The following is a 17099-nucleotide window of genomic DNA, read 5'->3' on the forward strand; positions in this document are numbered from 1 at the left end:
GCACATACAGCGTGGGTCCCCCAAGGCTTCACGTTCCTTGCACCATGCTTTGGCGTAATGGATCTCCCAGAACGTGTTGGCATTAAAAAATTAACGAGGTTTCAAGTTTGCGCGCCTTAGCGATCCTCGCGGCTCCCTTGCCTCTTGATTTCTGTCGTGATACCCCACTCTGGAGGCAAGGAGGATGGAAATTTGACTGGCATGGTAAAAACTCACGTGCTTTCCTTCGTGTGCTCACGTGGGACACACCACGGCCACCACCCAATGCTTGTCCCGTGCCTCAGCTCCACACCTTTCTCTGCCCTGTCCACATGTAAGCACCGGTGGCCAAACCACCACAAAAAGCAGGGTCGTGACTTCTGGGGGCTGAACTGGTGCCCAAAGGTGCCCCGTGAAGAAAAGAGTAACTGCACCCTAGTGCTGCTAACAAAGTGAGCTCCTGATTCCGTTAAAAATAAAGGAAAAGGACACCAACCCAGAATTTGGCTCATTTTCATCTTTCCTACATCTTTCGGTGAGCATCAGAAGGAGTCTCTGGGGCTGTCAATCTGTAGGTGACAAGCACACACAGAAATAGTCGCGGCAGGAGGGCTGAGGAGCGGCAGCAGAGCGGTGCCTCCACATTTAACTTGTTGCAGGCTCCCCTGGCCACGCTCCCTGACCCCACAGAGGGGCCGGGCACGCAGGGACCCATGGAGGGAAGACCCCTTCACCTCAAATGCAAAATTACAGCGTTCTGCTGGGGTACAGCAAAGGTAGTTTTTTAACAGAATGTTTAAGTTTAGACCTGAAAAGCGTTATTCTGCCTGGCCTTGGCCCCTTACCCCTACTCTGAGGTGGGCTGGATGCAGCCACCGTGACCAGCAGGAGCTCGGCACCAGGCCCCACAGAGGAGCAGGAGGCTCCAGGCCCTCCTCACCCGTACAAACGGTGCCCATCAAAAGCCACGGTGAGAAGCAGAGCTCGGCTCAGCCCGACCTCCACTCCCCCAGCCCCACCGCACCATCCGTGCACAGAAAGGCGGCTTTTCAACCCAAAACAGCCAGGAGAAAGGAGCCGGCACCGGCGGGCACTCGAGGGAGGCAGCAGGGCCCCGCTCGCCACAGGGCCGCTTCACACGCCGGCCCCTTGGTATTTTTTCCCAGAAGGAGAAACAGAAGATGCTTTCCATAAGCAGACGATTTCAGCAGCTAATTTTACCATCACTTATGGTCGACTTTATGACTAAGATTTCATGCTGACTATATTAATCCTGTCAAATCTCAGAGTGAGAGAGAAATGATACTGTATATTTTATGGCTGCAATAACTTCTAAGCCATTAGACATGCATGCTGACATGAAAGTAATCAAATTGATTTTTTCCCCTATTACAATGAAGAACTTTGCATGAGCATATAGCCTCCCTGGCAGAGGAATGAAACCCCAAGAACCTTGTGCTCGCTCAGGAAATTAAGAAATCACCACAAGACATTGTTCAGAAATTTGGGCATTCTGCTTACTTGCATGTTGTTGTCACTAAAGCAGAAAGGCACACGCTAGTCGAGCAAACGACCAACAAAAGACAACGCAAGGAATAATTTGAGGTTTTGGAAACAAGGCAAACATTGCAGCAGTTGCAATTAATTGCCTTCCGAGCATCAAAGGTTCCAGCGTGCCGTTGTTAACCTCGCCGGGTGCGCCGAGCCCCTTGCACAGCTTCCTTGCCACGTTCTCAGGTGTTAAATATAAAAGCGAGAACAGATCAGAGGAAGTTCAGAGGACTTCTCGGGAAGCCCCGAAGACCTGGAGGCACTAAGGGATGCAGCATGGTGCCGTGATGAAGGGCTCAAACCCCCCCAAAGCTAAGCACTGGGAGAGCTGGATCCAGGTGCTGGTGGTGGCAGCAGCTCCATCCAGCCCTGCAGCATGGCCGGGCTGCGCCGGGGGAATTGGCAGACGGTGCTCAGCTGTCACCCTGTAAAAAGTCACTTTTCTCCTGGGGAAAAAGCAGCTTATCCCCAGGGGTGAGACGAGAGCTTAGATCCACAGGCAGAAGCACTGCTGGAAGCTCATACCAGCAGCAGGAGCCCACCAAAGGCAGGGACGGGACCGTGCTGCGGGCAGGAGCCCTCTGCTCCCCCGTGCTGCTGTCCCCTTGTAGTTACACGGGCAGGAAAAAAGAGATCATTAAAAATAATTGTTAAAAATGTAAGTAAGCCTTTAGTTTTAAATTACACTTGCTCTGTGGTTGTGTTTTTTTTTAAACCCAACTCATAATTACACCTGGAACCACGAAACCTTTCCTTAACTACAGCAATTACCCGGGATTTTGATTTAAGACCTTTAAACTGAGAGACCTGTAAAGTTCTGCAGAAAGTCAGCTCACAGCCATCCACCCTTCTGATGGGCAGACAAGGCACGGGACAATGGGTGCTGGGTGTTTTTTTAATTTTATTAGTTTTTAGTTTAAATATAGATGTGTGTGTGCATGTGTGTAGCTTCTCTGGGCTAGCAAAAGAATTCTGGATTTAACCTGCACGCATTTAGTTGCGAATCAAAATGCTTCAGTGGTTCTCTCTCTACCAACAGCAATCAGTTCTGTCTTTTTTTTTTTTTCTAAGCAAAAACTTGGAAGTACAGAAATGTAAAACCACAGCTACAAGGATCACTTCAACCAAGACTTGCAAAATGCCAGCTCTGGTGAATTAATTCAGCCCGTTACCCAAGGCATCTGTAACGTCATCTGAGCTGCTGCCGTCCAAGCGAGCAAAAGGTTTTCATAAAAGTTATTAAACAGAAGAAACTGCTTTTTGGGATAAGTTTTTAGCTTAGTTCAGTTCAAATTTAAGAGTTAGCACCTCTCCCCAGCGACAGCTCACAGAAGCAGAGACTCACCCTTGTACCTTTAAAGCCTCGTTGCGCACCCCCTCCAACACACTTTGTTACCCACTCCTTTACGTCTTACCTCTCAAAAACCAAATAAAAGCAGCCTGCGACTTCCCCATCATCTCCTTCAGGCTCTACCCGGGCAGCGGGACAGAAACTCTGCTTTGCTGCCTGTGCCACTTCTGCCCGTGTTTACCCACCGCATATTTTTTAAATGACCCCCTCCCGCACGGCGCGCTGGGAGCGGCCGCGCTGCACGCGTGACTCGCGGCGTTACGGCCCAGCACCAAGCTTGTCTCTCTGCCCACATTCCTCGGCAGTGACCGCATCCCCCGGCGCCGTCCTCGCACGGACCCGCGCCCTGCCACGTTACCCGTGGCCGTGGGGGACCGGGGCTGGCACCCAGTGCCCCAGGGGCACCCAGTGCACCAGGAGCAGGGCTCCTGCTGCTGCTGCACCTCCTGCAATCAAGAAAGCACTTTTTTTTTCCTCTCTTTTTTTTTTTTTTTTTAATCATATATAAGCAAAGGCTTTCCAAACAGAAGGGGACCAGGTGACACCTGTAGTGATCCCAGCCACCCGGCACACACTGGGGCAATTTGGGCAGCCAGGCACCGGGCCCCGCTGCGGAGCGCGGCGCTTGTTTTGGGGCGGTGCGGTAACTGTCCTCCCACACACCCCTCCCAGTCTGGCCACTGCTGCCTCGCTCAGAACACAAGCACGCTATTCACCAGAGGGTCCCTTTAGCCAAATTGTGACAAAATTATGCTTTAAAGTTATTAGACAAAACACCCAACCCCATAGTTTTGCAAAGGTAGACGAGGTCTCCCGGGAGAGGCGGCGAACAATATCAATGAGTTTCTCATGACCTTACAGAGATTGCCATGACAACACGGTTTCAATCCTCCAAACATGGATATATTCATTTGCACCAGTGTGATTGAGAATAATTAGAGCGAGATTCTCCGCGCTGGGGAGACCGGGAGCCACAAAGCGGCGGCGACACCGCGGCCGCACAGCCCTGCACGGAGCTCAGCCCGCGCCGCGCGATGGGGGAAGCGCTCACATTGAAATGTAAAAAAGAAAACCCACAACACTCTTTAGAGCCGTGTGACCTAATTCATTATAAAGAATGTCAGTTAGCAAACCTCTTAAATAAAACATTAAGCTAGAGGTAATTTGAAGCCTTGTGGATTTTGTTTTACTCAATTATTTTCTAATGCTTCAAGTTGAAGAATAAATATGCAGAAATAAAAAAAAAATACCAAGGGTTTCATTTAATTCTTTTGCAAAAGAAATGAAGACATCCATACTAAAACAAAATACCCTCTACCAAGCCAGATTTTTAATTAAAACTTTTAAGTCCTACAAGATTCTTCAAGGTTGCAATATCTGCTTTGGTTTCTTTGGGCTGAAGCTCAGCCGCTCGCTGATGCCAGGCTCTGAGTCAAGGTTCTTCCACTCCAGCATGAGGGAGAGGCAGGGGATGGGCAGCAGCGGGGCAGGTGGGGACAAAGCCTGCAGAAGAGCAGCAGAGGGCAGAGGACACCCCTGATGTGCACGATCTAATGCCAGGTTTACTGGGAAGGGGGGGAAAAACAACAGGAGGGAACTTGATGATCAGTGCTGCCAGTGCTCTTCTAGGAAATATCAAGGAAATTCTGCCTCATTCTACTGCAGCCTTCATGCAGAGCTTAGGCTTCCTTATAAAAAAAGTAAGCTAGAGGCCAGAAAAGTCTGCCTTTAGCTTAAAACTCCTGGGCAGGGTTTCCTTGCCTCCATCCCTGGGCACCCAGAGCGGGTGCGATGCACATGAGGACGTGGAGTTGTGGCCACCACCCCCAGCCTCCCTCAGATAGCATTCCCGAGGCTTCCATTTACGGGCTTTTCCAAAAGAAAAGGAAAATCAGCCATTTATATGCAGGAGCGTTGTCTTATTCTCTAACTGCAGCAGTTCAGGGGAGCAAACTTCCCTCTGCCCCATTTACAGCACACATTCCTGGATACAGACGCAGCTCAGAGCATCCCTGCTGCCTCCGCGGCGCAGCACCGGCAGCTGCTTGGTGGCGAACGGCAACAGCGCGGCAATTTAGGAAGAAGGACGGCCCCTGCGTCCGGCCGAAAATACAAGGGGAACACTGGGAAACAGAAATTAATGGTCTGCTGCGACAGATTAGCCTGCTGTCTGGGTGAACCCAGCACCGAACACAACGGCACGGGTGGTGCATCAGCACCCCAGCCCAGCTCCGGCCCTGGGGACGGATCCTGCCCGAGCTGCAGCAGACACGTGCAGCATTTCTTCCAGCCCCACGTGGATCTGCAGGGATCAGGGACCTTGGTGGGACAGCTGCCCATCACTCCCCAACCTGCACCGTGGGATCAGCACGTGCCTCCAGAAGAGCCTTGGAGCAGAAACGGGGAGAGCTGGAGCTGCGCTTGGATGTGCGCGTGGCAGCGGCACCATTTTCAAGGGGACACCAGGAAGAGGTTTGCAGGAACGCGCTCGGCAGAGCTCCTCCACACTGCGAGGGGAAACATCCAGGAAACGAAAACCCCGACGATCAGATATGCCTTCCTGCCACCGCGGTTAGAGCGGAACACCTCGCCGCTTTGATTCATCCTTTACACAAACCAAACCAAACAAAATAACAACCCAAACCAAACACTCCTTTTCCCGAAACTCAGCAAGCAGGCTGCAGGGAAATGCCTGGGGCTGACCAGGGGCCAGCTGCTGCCACCCCTCGCCTCTGCCACCCCTCGCCACTGCATCAGCTGCACCCCACGGCCACTTTTGGGGTGCCCCAAGTTCTCCTGTGCAGTGTTACCCAGTTGAGCACCGACACACACAAGTCCTTCCAAGATGGACAGGCCCTGACGGATCTGCTCCTCTGCACACTGCAGCAGAGCAGGAACAAGGATTAGTATTCACCCGCTAATAACGGGGAAACCCTGCAGCTAGAGGTGGAGTCGGTCGGTGCCTGAGCATCCAGCCTAAGTTGCTTGATGAATGCTAACTATGACTTCCAGCTTATTTATCTAATTTGGTTTGATTTTTAAAATATTGAGTTATCTAACCAGACAAAAAAAAAAAAAAAAATAGTCTGAAAATTTCCCGTGCTGGTGAAAACTCACTCTGCTACTTTACGACAGGATAATTCAATATATATCTCTGAATATTACTGACCTTTCTCAATCACATTTGTATTGAGAAATGCCTAAAGAAATTTCAGGACAAAGGCTACAGTTTTTCAAAATGGTCTGAAGTGTCTGAAAAACGGGGTTCTGCAGTGAATGAGCCTTTTCAGCTCCCACTGCCATCCACAGCCTGTAAATATTTTAGCCATATGAGCTGGTTACAATATTTATTAGGGTCTATTTTTGTCAATCAATCCATACAGCAGAACATCCGATACCTACAGAACGACCCAGTGGAGTCTGGTTTCTGTACCGGGAGCAGATCAGAACCGATACAAGGAGTTTCTAACACAAAAAAAGAAATGGATGAGGGATGAAGTCAGTGGCCAATTCACCACAACTTCAGCAAGGGCTAGGATTTCCTGCAGGAACGTGCTGATGCCCAGAAACACAAAGCGGGAAGGGCTGGAGCAGCTCGGGGCAGGACAAGCCCTCGCACCAACAGTGACCATTCATGAGGGCTTGAAGCAATGTCCTGAGCACACGAATTCTCCCCCTCTCCCCCTGAACCCACGAGGTACAATATCCCCCCCTCACGCAACCCTGCCCTGGTTTTAAAATTCATATTTTATCAGCTTGAGTTGAGAAAATCCAGCAGAAAGGCACAAATGGATTGTGCTAGTAAGCAGAAAAACTGTTACATCTTCTGAATGTAATTTTGCCAAAAGCTTCTGCACAATTTTTTTTTGTCACGCTTTGCATTATGAAGGAAATTTCTTTTTAGAAGAACAGGAGAGCGATTTGCATAATATTCTTTGCAAGTTAATATCAGCCTCTGATAATGATCTCTGCATAATGCAAAAACGTTTGAGAAGACTGTTACAACACTAAGTAATCATATTTTAAATTATGTTTCCCTTTATAGAAAGGTGTTGCAAAAACACACAGACATGAAATCTGTCTGTTGAAGTCCTCAGCACCACCTGACCATCTTCCCACTATTCTACTGTTACATATTGCAACACCGCCTTTCAAAATCTTACAAAACAAAAATTACGCTGCAACAGTCTGGCTTCACAGAAGGCAGAGCTTTTTCCTGTGCCGATGCTACGGCGCAGTAGATTTCACAAGAGCCTCTGATGTTCCCTGCCAGTTAAGCAAGGAGCCGCAAATTAAGCCGTAACACAATTAGGCACGCCGCATCAGCACCGGGCCGGTGGTGGCACCCCCAGTAGGCCGCAAAGCCCCTCGTGGGTGCTGGAAATGGGGACCCCACAACCCCTGACGCTTTGTCTGGGATGCTCCCGACCCTGAGCTGACTGCTGGCAGCCCCCGAGCCCCCCAGCAGCTCGCTGGGTGCTGCTGAGGTGCTAATTGTTGGTGTTAATCAGGCCGGGAGCTGGCCGTGAGGGTTGGGGAGAGGCCGCCTGCTCCTGCAGGCCTCATGGCAGCTCCTGGATGTGGGCACGGAGCGTTTCCCTCTAGATTTACCTCCCTACATCTAGGGAGGGATGTGGGTGGGAAGGTACCGGCCTGGTGTGTTACACGGGTACCGTGCCACCAGGGCCTAACAGCCCCAGCCAAGAGGTTCAAACCCCAGCTAACCACAACCCACGTCCCCAGCATGTGGCAGGGCAGAACGCTGAGGGCGTGTTTTGGGGTTTCTCACCTGGCTGCACGCGGCTCCAGCCGGCCTGCGGAAAGGAATCGATGCAGACAGCGTGGGGTGGGCGATGGGTTTGCCCCCTGCAAGCCTCGAGACCAGATGGAAAGCTCACGAACTGCTTGACGGACATGGGAGGAAGGAGCAGTTTGCAGGTGGAAGGGCTGCACTGGTTTTTCAAGGCGGTTGAAATAAGTCACGACCTTCACTATTTCAAACCTTAAAACCTTAAAATGGCTTCAGGCTGCAGGCTCTGCTCGGGATGCAGCCCATGAGCGAGCCCCAGAGCTCACCCTGACGTCCAGCGAGCGATCCTGCCAGCCTGCAGCAGATCCCTCACCCCCAGGCAGCAGCTCCTGCCTAGCTGAGCACCACACAGAGCCCGGCCAGCCTGAAGCCTGAAGAGACTGCATCTTTATAGGAAGTACATGCTGGGATTTGGTTAAAAAATAAAATAAGTATTTGTGGTCTGGGTGAGATCTGTGAGCCTTGATAACAGCTGAACAGCTCTGGGCTGCCTGCAGAGAAGGATCTATCCGCGCAGGCAGCAGCCACAAGTCCTCCCTCTGCATTGCTCCATACACGAGGAAACTTCCTAAATTTGACTGTGAAAATATTCACAAAGATATCGAGTGGCTGGGAACTTGCCGCCACTCTCTTCGGGAGCGCCTGTTCTATCAGGGCTACAGGACCAGAAATGCCAACACCATGCAAGGATATAACAGAGCCTGTGTGCCAAAATTGGCATTGCAGTCTGGAAACAGGAGCATCACCAGCACCAGTGGGTCCAAAACCCTGCAGAGAGCTGAGCTGAGGTGCCTCAGCTCTGCCCTGACTGCAGGTATCACAATCCTGCTCACTGCTTGCACTGCAAAGCATTAGATGCAGGCTGAGGCCAAAGTAACATGTTCATGGTTGCACAACGGAAAAAGAGAGAAAAGGAGTAAACAGTTGTCTGAAAAAGAGAGTTATTGGATTTCTTCAAGTGACTTAAAATGAAATTCCCACAGATTTTATTGGGCTGCTCAGGTTATCGATCCTGGCGTGCTCCTTTTCAGGTCTGCAGCACAGCAGCTCACCTCGCCGTGCCAGCAGCGCGCGCTGGGGGACATTTGGGGCTGCTTTGTTCTGCTCCCTCTCCTTGGCCCACGACTGCCGGGCACATCGCTGGAGCGAGCCAGGGATTTCCAACAGCGACGCCTTTGTTCCCTGCTCGGAGGTGGGAGAGAGCAGGGGAAGCCCCCGTGCCCCTGGGGAAGGGGAGCACACAACACCACGGCCCCCAGCGCCTCCCAGGGCTGGCCCCATGCCCTGGGGGTGCTGTCTGGGCAGGGACACACCAGGACAGCCCACTGCCACCTCATTGTCCCGGTGGTGGCTTCCACCCCCGTGCCAAAGGCAGCCTGCCCCATGAGCAGAAATGCCTCGGGCTTGGCCCACGGGTGCCGCACTCCTGTGCACGTCACGAGCTCGTCTGACCCACGGAGCTGCACCGAGGTGGAGCTACGCTCCGTGACCCTCGTGTTCACGTCACGTGAGATGATTCCGAGTCCCTGCCCCGAATTCTCAGGTTATAAATTCAGGCAATGCCTAACCACTTGACACGGAACAACAACGTTACGCATTAAATTATTTACCCACTTCAAAAGGAGATAAAACACTTCAAAATCTGCACGCAAACGGTGAGCTCAGAACTCAAGGCAGCCCTGGATCACCCAACACTGTCCAACGTGGGGTCCCTTGTGGGGACCTGCTCGGTGCCCACGGCTCCACAGGACGTGAACTGAACCCCAAGCAGCCCCACTTTCTCCCTGGCCCTGCAGAAGTCCCAACTCCGGACGGTTCGGGGGCTCAAAAGGGTCCTGCTCAGCACCACACCACCACCTGCCCTGCACGGACAGTCCCACTGCCCTGCAACCTCCCATTTCCCACGTAGCTTCCCTGAACCCCTGCTCGCAGCAGGGAGGCGAGCAGGGCTGGGACACCACTCCTCTGGGCTGCCAGCCAGCTCCCTCATCAGGACGCGCTCATCCTTTGACTTCACAGCTGATCCCCTCACCTTACTGCCTCATTCAGCGGCACACCCAGCCCATTGCCAAGCCCATTGCCAAGCCCATGCCCCGTCCCGCTGCTGAGAAAGCCTTCAGCAAGGGATCCGCGCTCACAACCTTCCCCAACACCCCGCAGGAGGTGCAGGAGATGGGCAGCTCTTAGCACACAAGGAAAACGTCCAGAAACCTTCAAGAGAAAGCGCCCAGGCAGCGAGCACGGCTCGGGCCGAGCAGCACAGAGTGTTCTAGATGGGCTGGAGGCTTGGCAGGGCTCGAACGGCCAGGCGCAGCCCGTGGACCTGGAGAAGCCATGGCACGGTTCCTAGGAGCTGTCTGATGAGTCAAGAAGTCCCGTTGTTCGGCTCGCTGCACGGCCCGAGGATTAGCCAACCCTTCTCTTCAGCCTACCCCGCAGCTGGGGGGGGTGGGAGCGCTGGCCCCCTTCCAAATATTGTGCAAACTGCCGAAAATCTATTAAAAATAATTAATAATCATAATCGCCCAACCTCTAGAAACACCGTTTTGGAGGAAGGGAGAAAACACGAAGCCATAACAGCAAATTATTTCCTCTTTTCCCATATCCCTCCCAAACTCACCAGCACCCGACGCGACGCCCTCGCCACACAGAGCCCTGCTGGCAGCAGGACCCCACAGCTCGTGGGCTTTTTATTCCTGCAGACACCCCCAGAGAGCCAAGGCGAACTTCCCAGCTTCTCCTTTCTAAAAGGCTTCCCCCTCTCCCTCCTTTTCTTCCCCCACTCTTTTAAAATCCAATTATAACGCAGCTCTCTCAGCAGGGGTCAGTGTAGAATAAGAATCGCCAGAGTTAATGGACACAGGACCAAAAAAAAAAAAAGATGAATGCCTAAATGGTTTCAAAAGTTGTATGATGCAGATTTCATTAACATTTTAATTGTAACGTATCTTTTTAATCTGCTTTCACACTAATGGTTTTATAGGCTTCAAAAAAGAAAAAACTGCTGACAACAAAAATATCAACATACAAAAATTAACAGAGAGAACTTGGGGCTGTAATGGGAAACGAACGAAATGCAGAAAGCCGTGTTAATGATGCATTAAGAGCAGAGACTGTGCTTAAACAAGAGTCAAAATTTAATGCTCCAATTGCACGCCTGGGCACCCCTTCCCCTGGCTCCTTGCGGGCCCCAGGTAGCACGACCCAAGGCAGGCACACATTTATGAAAAAAAGGGTGTTTTAAACTTGTCGATTCACCTGATTTATTCCTGGTGATATACCAGAGCCACAGACCTGGATAAGGCTTTTTTCTGCTGCTGTTCTTATTGCCTTGCGTACGGATGGCTTTGTCCTTGCTCTGCAGGCTCGGGTACCGTGGCCACGGCAGTGCTCACATGAAAAATGCAGTCATAACCCCTGGGCAAACTTAACTGGGAGACAGCTAAACCTGAGCAGCGGTGTTCTGGTAAGCACAGGCACGCGTCCACGACATCTGCGTGTACGAAGAGGCACGCACAAAAGGAGGAGGGAGCAGCAAAGCAGGCAGACGAAGTTTCAACACAAGTTTTCTTTGTGCAGAGCAGCGACCAAGTGGCACGGCCCCTGGCCGGGAGGCTGGCCTGCAGCTCAGACACGCTGCAAAAAATGAAGTAAAAGGCTGCAAAGTCAGGCAACGGAGTCTGTCAAAACTCGTCAGAAGGGCTGAGATCAGCCAGAGTGATTCAAACCCTCCGTACGTCTGTAAGCAATTCACAAAAACCCAAATCTGGTGGGAGCACGATCCCAAAGGTAACCCACAGCACATCACCCTGCCCAGCTTTACTCCTGCGAAGGCTGCCCCAGCTGGTGCAGCCCTTCAAAAGCTTTCCAGGGAAAAAACACCCATGGGGAGGGCGAGCCCCTGCTCGTGGGCACCCCGATCCCACAGGCTGTGAAGGCTCAGCTCAGCACCTCCGTGAAATGCCTGCACCCACGGGACCGTGTGGGTGCCAGGGCAGCGGGTGGGTGCCTCGTGCCCTGCACTGCCCGGCCCCAGCTGCTTCTGCCCTCCCAAACCGAGCACTTCCAGCCTCGGAGTGTGCAAAACCTCTCTCCCCATCTCTGTCAGGCCACTGCCTTCCACGTGGGATGCCCCGAAATGCCAGCCGTGTTTACACACCTGCATCTCGTGCCTCTGCGCAGCATAATCCCTGCACAGCTTCGCATGCTGGGAAGCACTGAGGGCTGAGCATTATCACTCCTCGGTTTTGCCACTGCTGTATCTTCGCTAAACTGCGTCTTTTACGACATCTCCGCAGGAAATTATGGTATTCTCCAGCCCCGCTCTTGTTTTGCTAATGCCTCATATAATCGGAGCGTAAATGTTTGTCCTATGACAGCGAGAACTGGCATGTGAAATATGTACCCCCACACAATATATATAACCGAGGCTGCCATATGCTTCCCCAGTGGATAGCATGATACGAACGCGCTCGTGGAGCCCAGCCAGCGCTGGCACCAGAACACAGGACCCTTTCCACACAACTGCGCTGCCATCGGGCCCACGAGCCTGACGAAGCACAAGCTCGGTCATATTTAACTCGCAACGCTTCGCACACGCTGCTCCTCGACCCGCTGCCGAAATTCTGGCTCCAGATACCCCGGGATGAAACACATCCGTCTCCTTCCCCCGGCACCAACAGACCCCAAAGAGCCCCGATGGTTATGAATCGGACACCACGAGGAAAGAGGATTTTTCTCCTTTTTTCCCCTCGTGATTAACGGGTCCCGATGCCGGCCGTATCTTGGTGGGGTCACGCTGCATCTTGCCCCGGTGCCTGTATATGGCCACCCCGACGGGTGTCGAGAATCGCTGCATCGGGATGGGGTAGGACCCGCCAAGTTACTTGTGTTCGAGTGGACAGATCGGAATCGCCCAGAAGTTTGAAAATCCACCTTTTTTTCCAAAAACTGTACCCATTTTCGCAGCCCCCCCCACGCCGGTTTGTTACTGGAGGGCAGCTGGTGGCTGCTGAAGCAGCAGCGGCGGCGATTTCTCCGCCCCATCCACCCACCTAAGGGAAAAAATGCGCTGAAATATTTGCCTCGATAGGAAACGAAACATAAAAATGTACTTGACATGCAAATTATATAAAGAAAAAACTGATGTGAGGACCTGCAAAAGGCTGAAGCAGAAGCAGGCTGTCTGCGAGCAGCGCTGGGAGCACATGGAGCACCGAGCCCGTGCCAAGAGCCATTTATCTTCATTTTAAGGGGCGGCGAGCTTCGGAGGGTCTCTGTCACCGCACCGAACAAGCGGCCACGCTCGGCACACATGGCCCAAGTCCTGCGAGCAGCTACAAGCACCCGTCCTGCCGCTGTCCCCATGGGTTTCAGCCCTCCGAGACCCCTCTGGCAGGGGAAGGGAGCCCGGCGAGCTCCCTCCATCCACCCGCGGCTCCGCGCGGCACAGGCTGTCCCCGCAGGATGATTTTTATTACCTCCGTCCCCATTTAGGAGCCATCACATGACAAAAAGGAGCGCAACGCCGCCCAGCTGAGCTCTCCCCGGGACTGCTTCTCCCTGCCCGGGATCGTGTCACGTTCACAAGTTTTCCCGTACCGGCAGCATTTGTGGGTACAAACACTGTAGGATTTCATGTATATATATATATATTTTTTAATTTTCTGTTCTGCCTCCAAACATTTGCTTAAAAACAAGTTGAACTTATTTGCTTAAAAACAAGTTGAACTTAAAAAAAAAAAAAAAAAATATCGCTAATGAATCACAGTTCCTAGCAAATGAGCAATTGCAGTTGACACAATGAATTATGCCTGAAGCAAGCTGGGAAGCATATTTTGCAAATGATCTCATCCACAGGCAAACCTGGCATGACACTTGATTTGCTAAAAAAGACACAAAGGCTGTCAAAATTCCTGTCACTTCGCAAATAAAGTCAGGTAGAGAAAACCAACAGCCTCACCCTCTTTAGCATGCTTAACCTATTTCTCAGGTTCTGCACTGGCTCGATTCAGAGGAGCCCTGCGCCACACACGCCCTGTAGGTGTTTCCATCCAAACTTGTTTGAGCCCGGTGAGAGCAGGAGGCCACCGGCCCTGCCTCGACCTCCCGAGGCGCTGCAGACCCCGAGGGATGCTCGGGTGGCAAAAAGCCCCCGGCTCAAACCCTAAGTTTGAGGGGCTAAGTGCAGCACGGTGCGGAGCTCTCCGGCCGTCAGGTACGCTGGGGAACTTCCACTTCAGTTTATTTTCCTGATAAAAATCTTATTTTATTTTATTTTTACATTTCAGCAGAATGCTTGCATTTTATTTCTTTAATTTCATCTGACTAGACTCAAAGAAATGTAAAATAAAATTTAAAAAAATTTAAGGAAAAGGCAATTAAAGTGCTGCCCTTCCTTTCAGTTCTGCCCCGTGCTCTTCAGCATCACCGGGGCTCCCCGGGACCCACTCCTTTCAGCCCAGCCCAGCTGTTTTCCCCTCTGTAGGTCCCACTAAAAACCCGCCTGGCTCCTAAAACCTGGGAAAAATCCAAACCTAAGGCTGAAGCCTCATTCTAACCCCATTTTGTCAGGCCTGGGTATTTTTAACCACAGGCATTGTACAGAGCAAACCAGCAGCACAGTCACATCACCGTTTCGCAGGGTTGTTTTGCTATGTTTATCCACAACCCAATGGGTCCGCACAATCCTTTACAGCACGCCCGCCTATCGCATCCGAGAGCCATGTACCAATTTAAGTGCTATTATGTCAATAAAGCCAGCTTTCAAATAAAGTACATATCTGCAGAGGTACGCAGCCCAGCTCCAGCCCTCCAGAAGGCCTGGCAGGGAAATCTGACTTTATAATAAGACGGTCTAAAATAAATATTTCCATTCCAGCGCGAGATGGTTTGCATCCCGACTCGGATAAGCACACACAAGTCCAGAGGTTTCTCTGAAGCAGACCCAAACCCCTCCCGGACTGCAAAGAGCAGGCTCTCAAAGGGGTTTTTGGCCCTTCCCTGTGCACCCATCGGCGGAGCCGATGACCGTGAGCCGTGTGGCTCAGCACCACAGCTCCAGGTCTTGGCCAGGACCCAGTCCTGACCCGACCCCCCCCCCCCGAGCTTTACAGAAGGGCTTGGGCAGGGCGAGAGGATTTCCATTCTCTGGAGTCGTTTAAGCAGCCGCTGTTGGAGTTCCCCCGACAAAGGATCTTATTTAACCGTGCCCATCTCCTAGTGATGGGCACGGAGGTTGAGAAAAGAAGGAGGAGCCCTGAGCAAGCCAAACCTGAAAGAAAAACAGCGAGGGCAACTCGGGGATGGGGAGATGACCCCACGGCCACCCCCAGGCGGTGCATGGGGCCCTTTGCCCATGCAGAAGCCTGGAAACAAAGCTCCCCAGTCCCAGAGCACCAGAACCCACCCGGTGCCAGTGCCAAAATCCAGCAGCACCGGGCGGGTGCTCCCAGGCAGGCTCAATTCTGGCAGCTGGGAAAGTTTGGTGTAAAAGAGAGCGTGAACACCTGGGTTTGGTATCACAGGTGTCCTTGGGGAAGCCCTGCAAGTGCCCAGCCTCTCCCAAAGACGACTGAGATGCTTTTGCCACAGCGGGCCCCGTACAGCGTCGCGGAGACCTCCTGTTTATGCACTTACTGCAATCTGATTTCTCTCCAACTATTTGAATTATTTAGCAAGCGTTGGAAGTTTTCTCCCAGAAATTCTAAGTTTGAGAAATCCCTCCCTACCCTCTAATGCTCAAACATCTCAACTTTGCTCCCAGAAGCCTTCATTATAAGACCTCTACAGGAGAATAAAAGAACCTACGGCAGTCACAGCTGTCTTCGGTGCAGCACAGAAGGACATTCGTTCTCAGAGGGAGGAGGTCAGGATCCCTAATTATTTTAGGTTTGCTGCTTACTTCAGATCAGACTGTTATTACCTCGATTATCCACACCTTGAGGTCATGCACCGACTGTCCCAGGCAAGGCAAGCAACATCAATTCAACTAATAAGCAAACGTTTGGCTTTATCCTTTCTAGTTGAAGGCTTGTATGGAACGGGGAGCTTCCAGAGCCGCGTGTCCGGGGCGATTCCTGCGGGAAGCCCCCTACAACACGACCCCATCCACCGGGGCAGGGAGGAGGCAGCGATGCCTCCGCTTTGTTTACCGCCCGCGCCTTCTACTACTGTTTAATATTTCAGCTGGAGGAGGCGAAGCAGCGTGCCAGAGCCTCAATTACGCGGGACACGAGGCGAAGGCTTGGCAGGCGCCGAGCACATCGGGGGGCTGCCCGCAGCCTCCCCAACGCCCCCCGGCAGGAGCAGGAAGGCAGCGCTGAGCCTCAGCCCCCAGCCCGCTGCCCAACCGAGCCTCCGCACCCCGACAGCCGGGGCAGGTGCATCGCATCCAGCTTTTGGGGCACGGAGCCCCCCCTGGAGCCCCCCGCAAGCTGCAGCCCCATGGGGGCTCTGGGCAAGCCCCATCCCTGCCGTCCCCCCCCACTCTCCCGGTGCTTTCCACGTTGGCCCGGCTGGGCTCGCTTGTTCCCCGCCGTCCTTTTGCTTTTGTTTTCCTGCTCCTCCGCAGCGCCCCCCCCCTCTTTTTCCCCCCCCTTCTCCCCCCCGTGTGCCCGCAGCCCCCCAGCTGCCAACCAGCAACGCGCCCCCCCCCCCCCCGGCACCTCCCTGCAGCCCACGGAGCGGGACACGCGTGGGGACCCCCCCTACACCCCAATAACCCCATAACCCCTATAATCCCCTATACCCCCCTCCACCCTCCGGCACACCGCATCCCCAGTGAGAGGGGGGGGTCCCCAAGGGGTGCACCCCCCCGTAGGATGGGGACACGGAACAGGACATGCGTGGGGACCCCCACACATACCCCTATAACCCCATAACCCTTATAAGCCCCCCCTAAGTCCCCACACCCCTCCGGTATACCGCATCCCCGGGTGGGGTGGGGGTGTTCTTAGGGGTGCGTCTCCCTCTCAGGACAAGGACACGGAGCAGGACACGCGTGGGGACCCCCCCCACACACCCCTATAACCCCCTACCCCTAATAACCCCCATAACCCCCCCCAACCTCCGATACACCGCATCCCCCGTGGGAGGGGGGGTCCCTAGGGGGTGCACCCCCGCTGAGGACAAGGACACGAAGCAGGACACGCGTGGGCACCCCACACCCCCCTACAACCCCATACCCCTTATAACACCCCATAACCCTCCCCACACCCTGTACACCATATCCCAGCGGGGGGGGGGGTTCCTAGGGGGTGCACCCCCGCTGAGGACAAGGACACGGAGCAGGACACGCGTGGGCACCCCATAAACCCCCCCAAAACCCCCCTTAACCCCCCTCATCCCCACGAGGACCGGGGTGCGTGGGGAGGAAGAGGAGGAGAAGGAGGGGGGGGGGTCCCAAAA

General features: G+C 53.2%; 1 protein-coding gene across 4 annotated transcripts in view; it reads right to left on the reverse strand.

Moving 5' to 3' along the window:
* The window catches only part of NACC2 (NACC family member 2), a 49542-nt gene that overhangs the window by 32198 nt on the left and 245 nt on the right, over positions 1 to 17099 (reverse strand). The window contains exon 1 of one of the 4 annotated variants that reach the window (XM_084493837.1): positions 2946 to 3059. The exons of the other annotated variants lie outside the window; for them this stretch is intronic. The gene's annotated coding sequence lies outside the window, so the exon portion shown is untranslated. Of the gene's footprint in view, positions 1 to 2945; positions 3060 to 17099 lie in introns of those variants that run through there. 4 annotated transcript variants of the gene reach the window in all.

Source organism: Aythya ferina, assembly GCF_964211825.1.
Source record: "Aythya ferina genome assembly, chromosome: 20".
Lineage (NCBI taxonomy): Eukaryota > Metazoa > Chordata > Aves > Anseriformes > Anatidae > Aythya > Aythya ferina.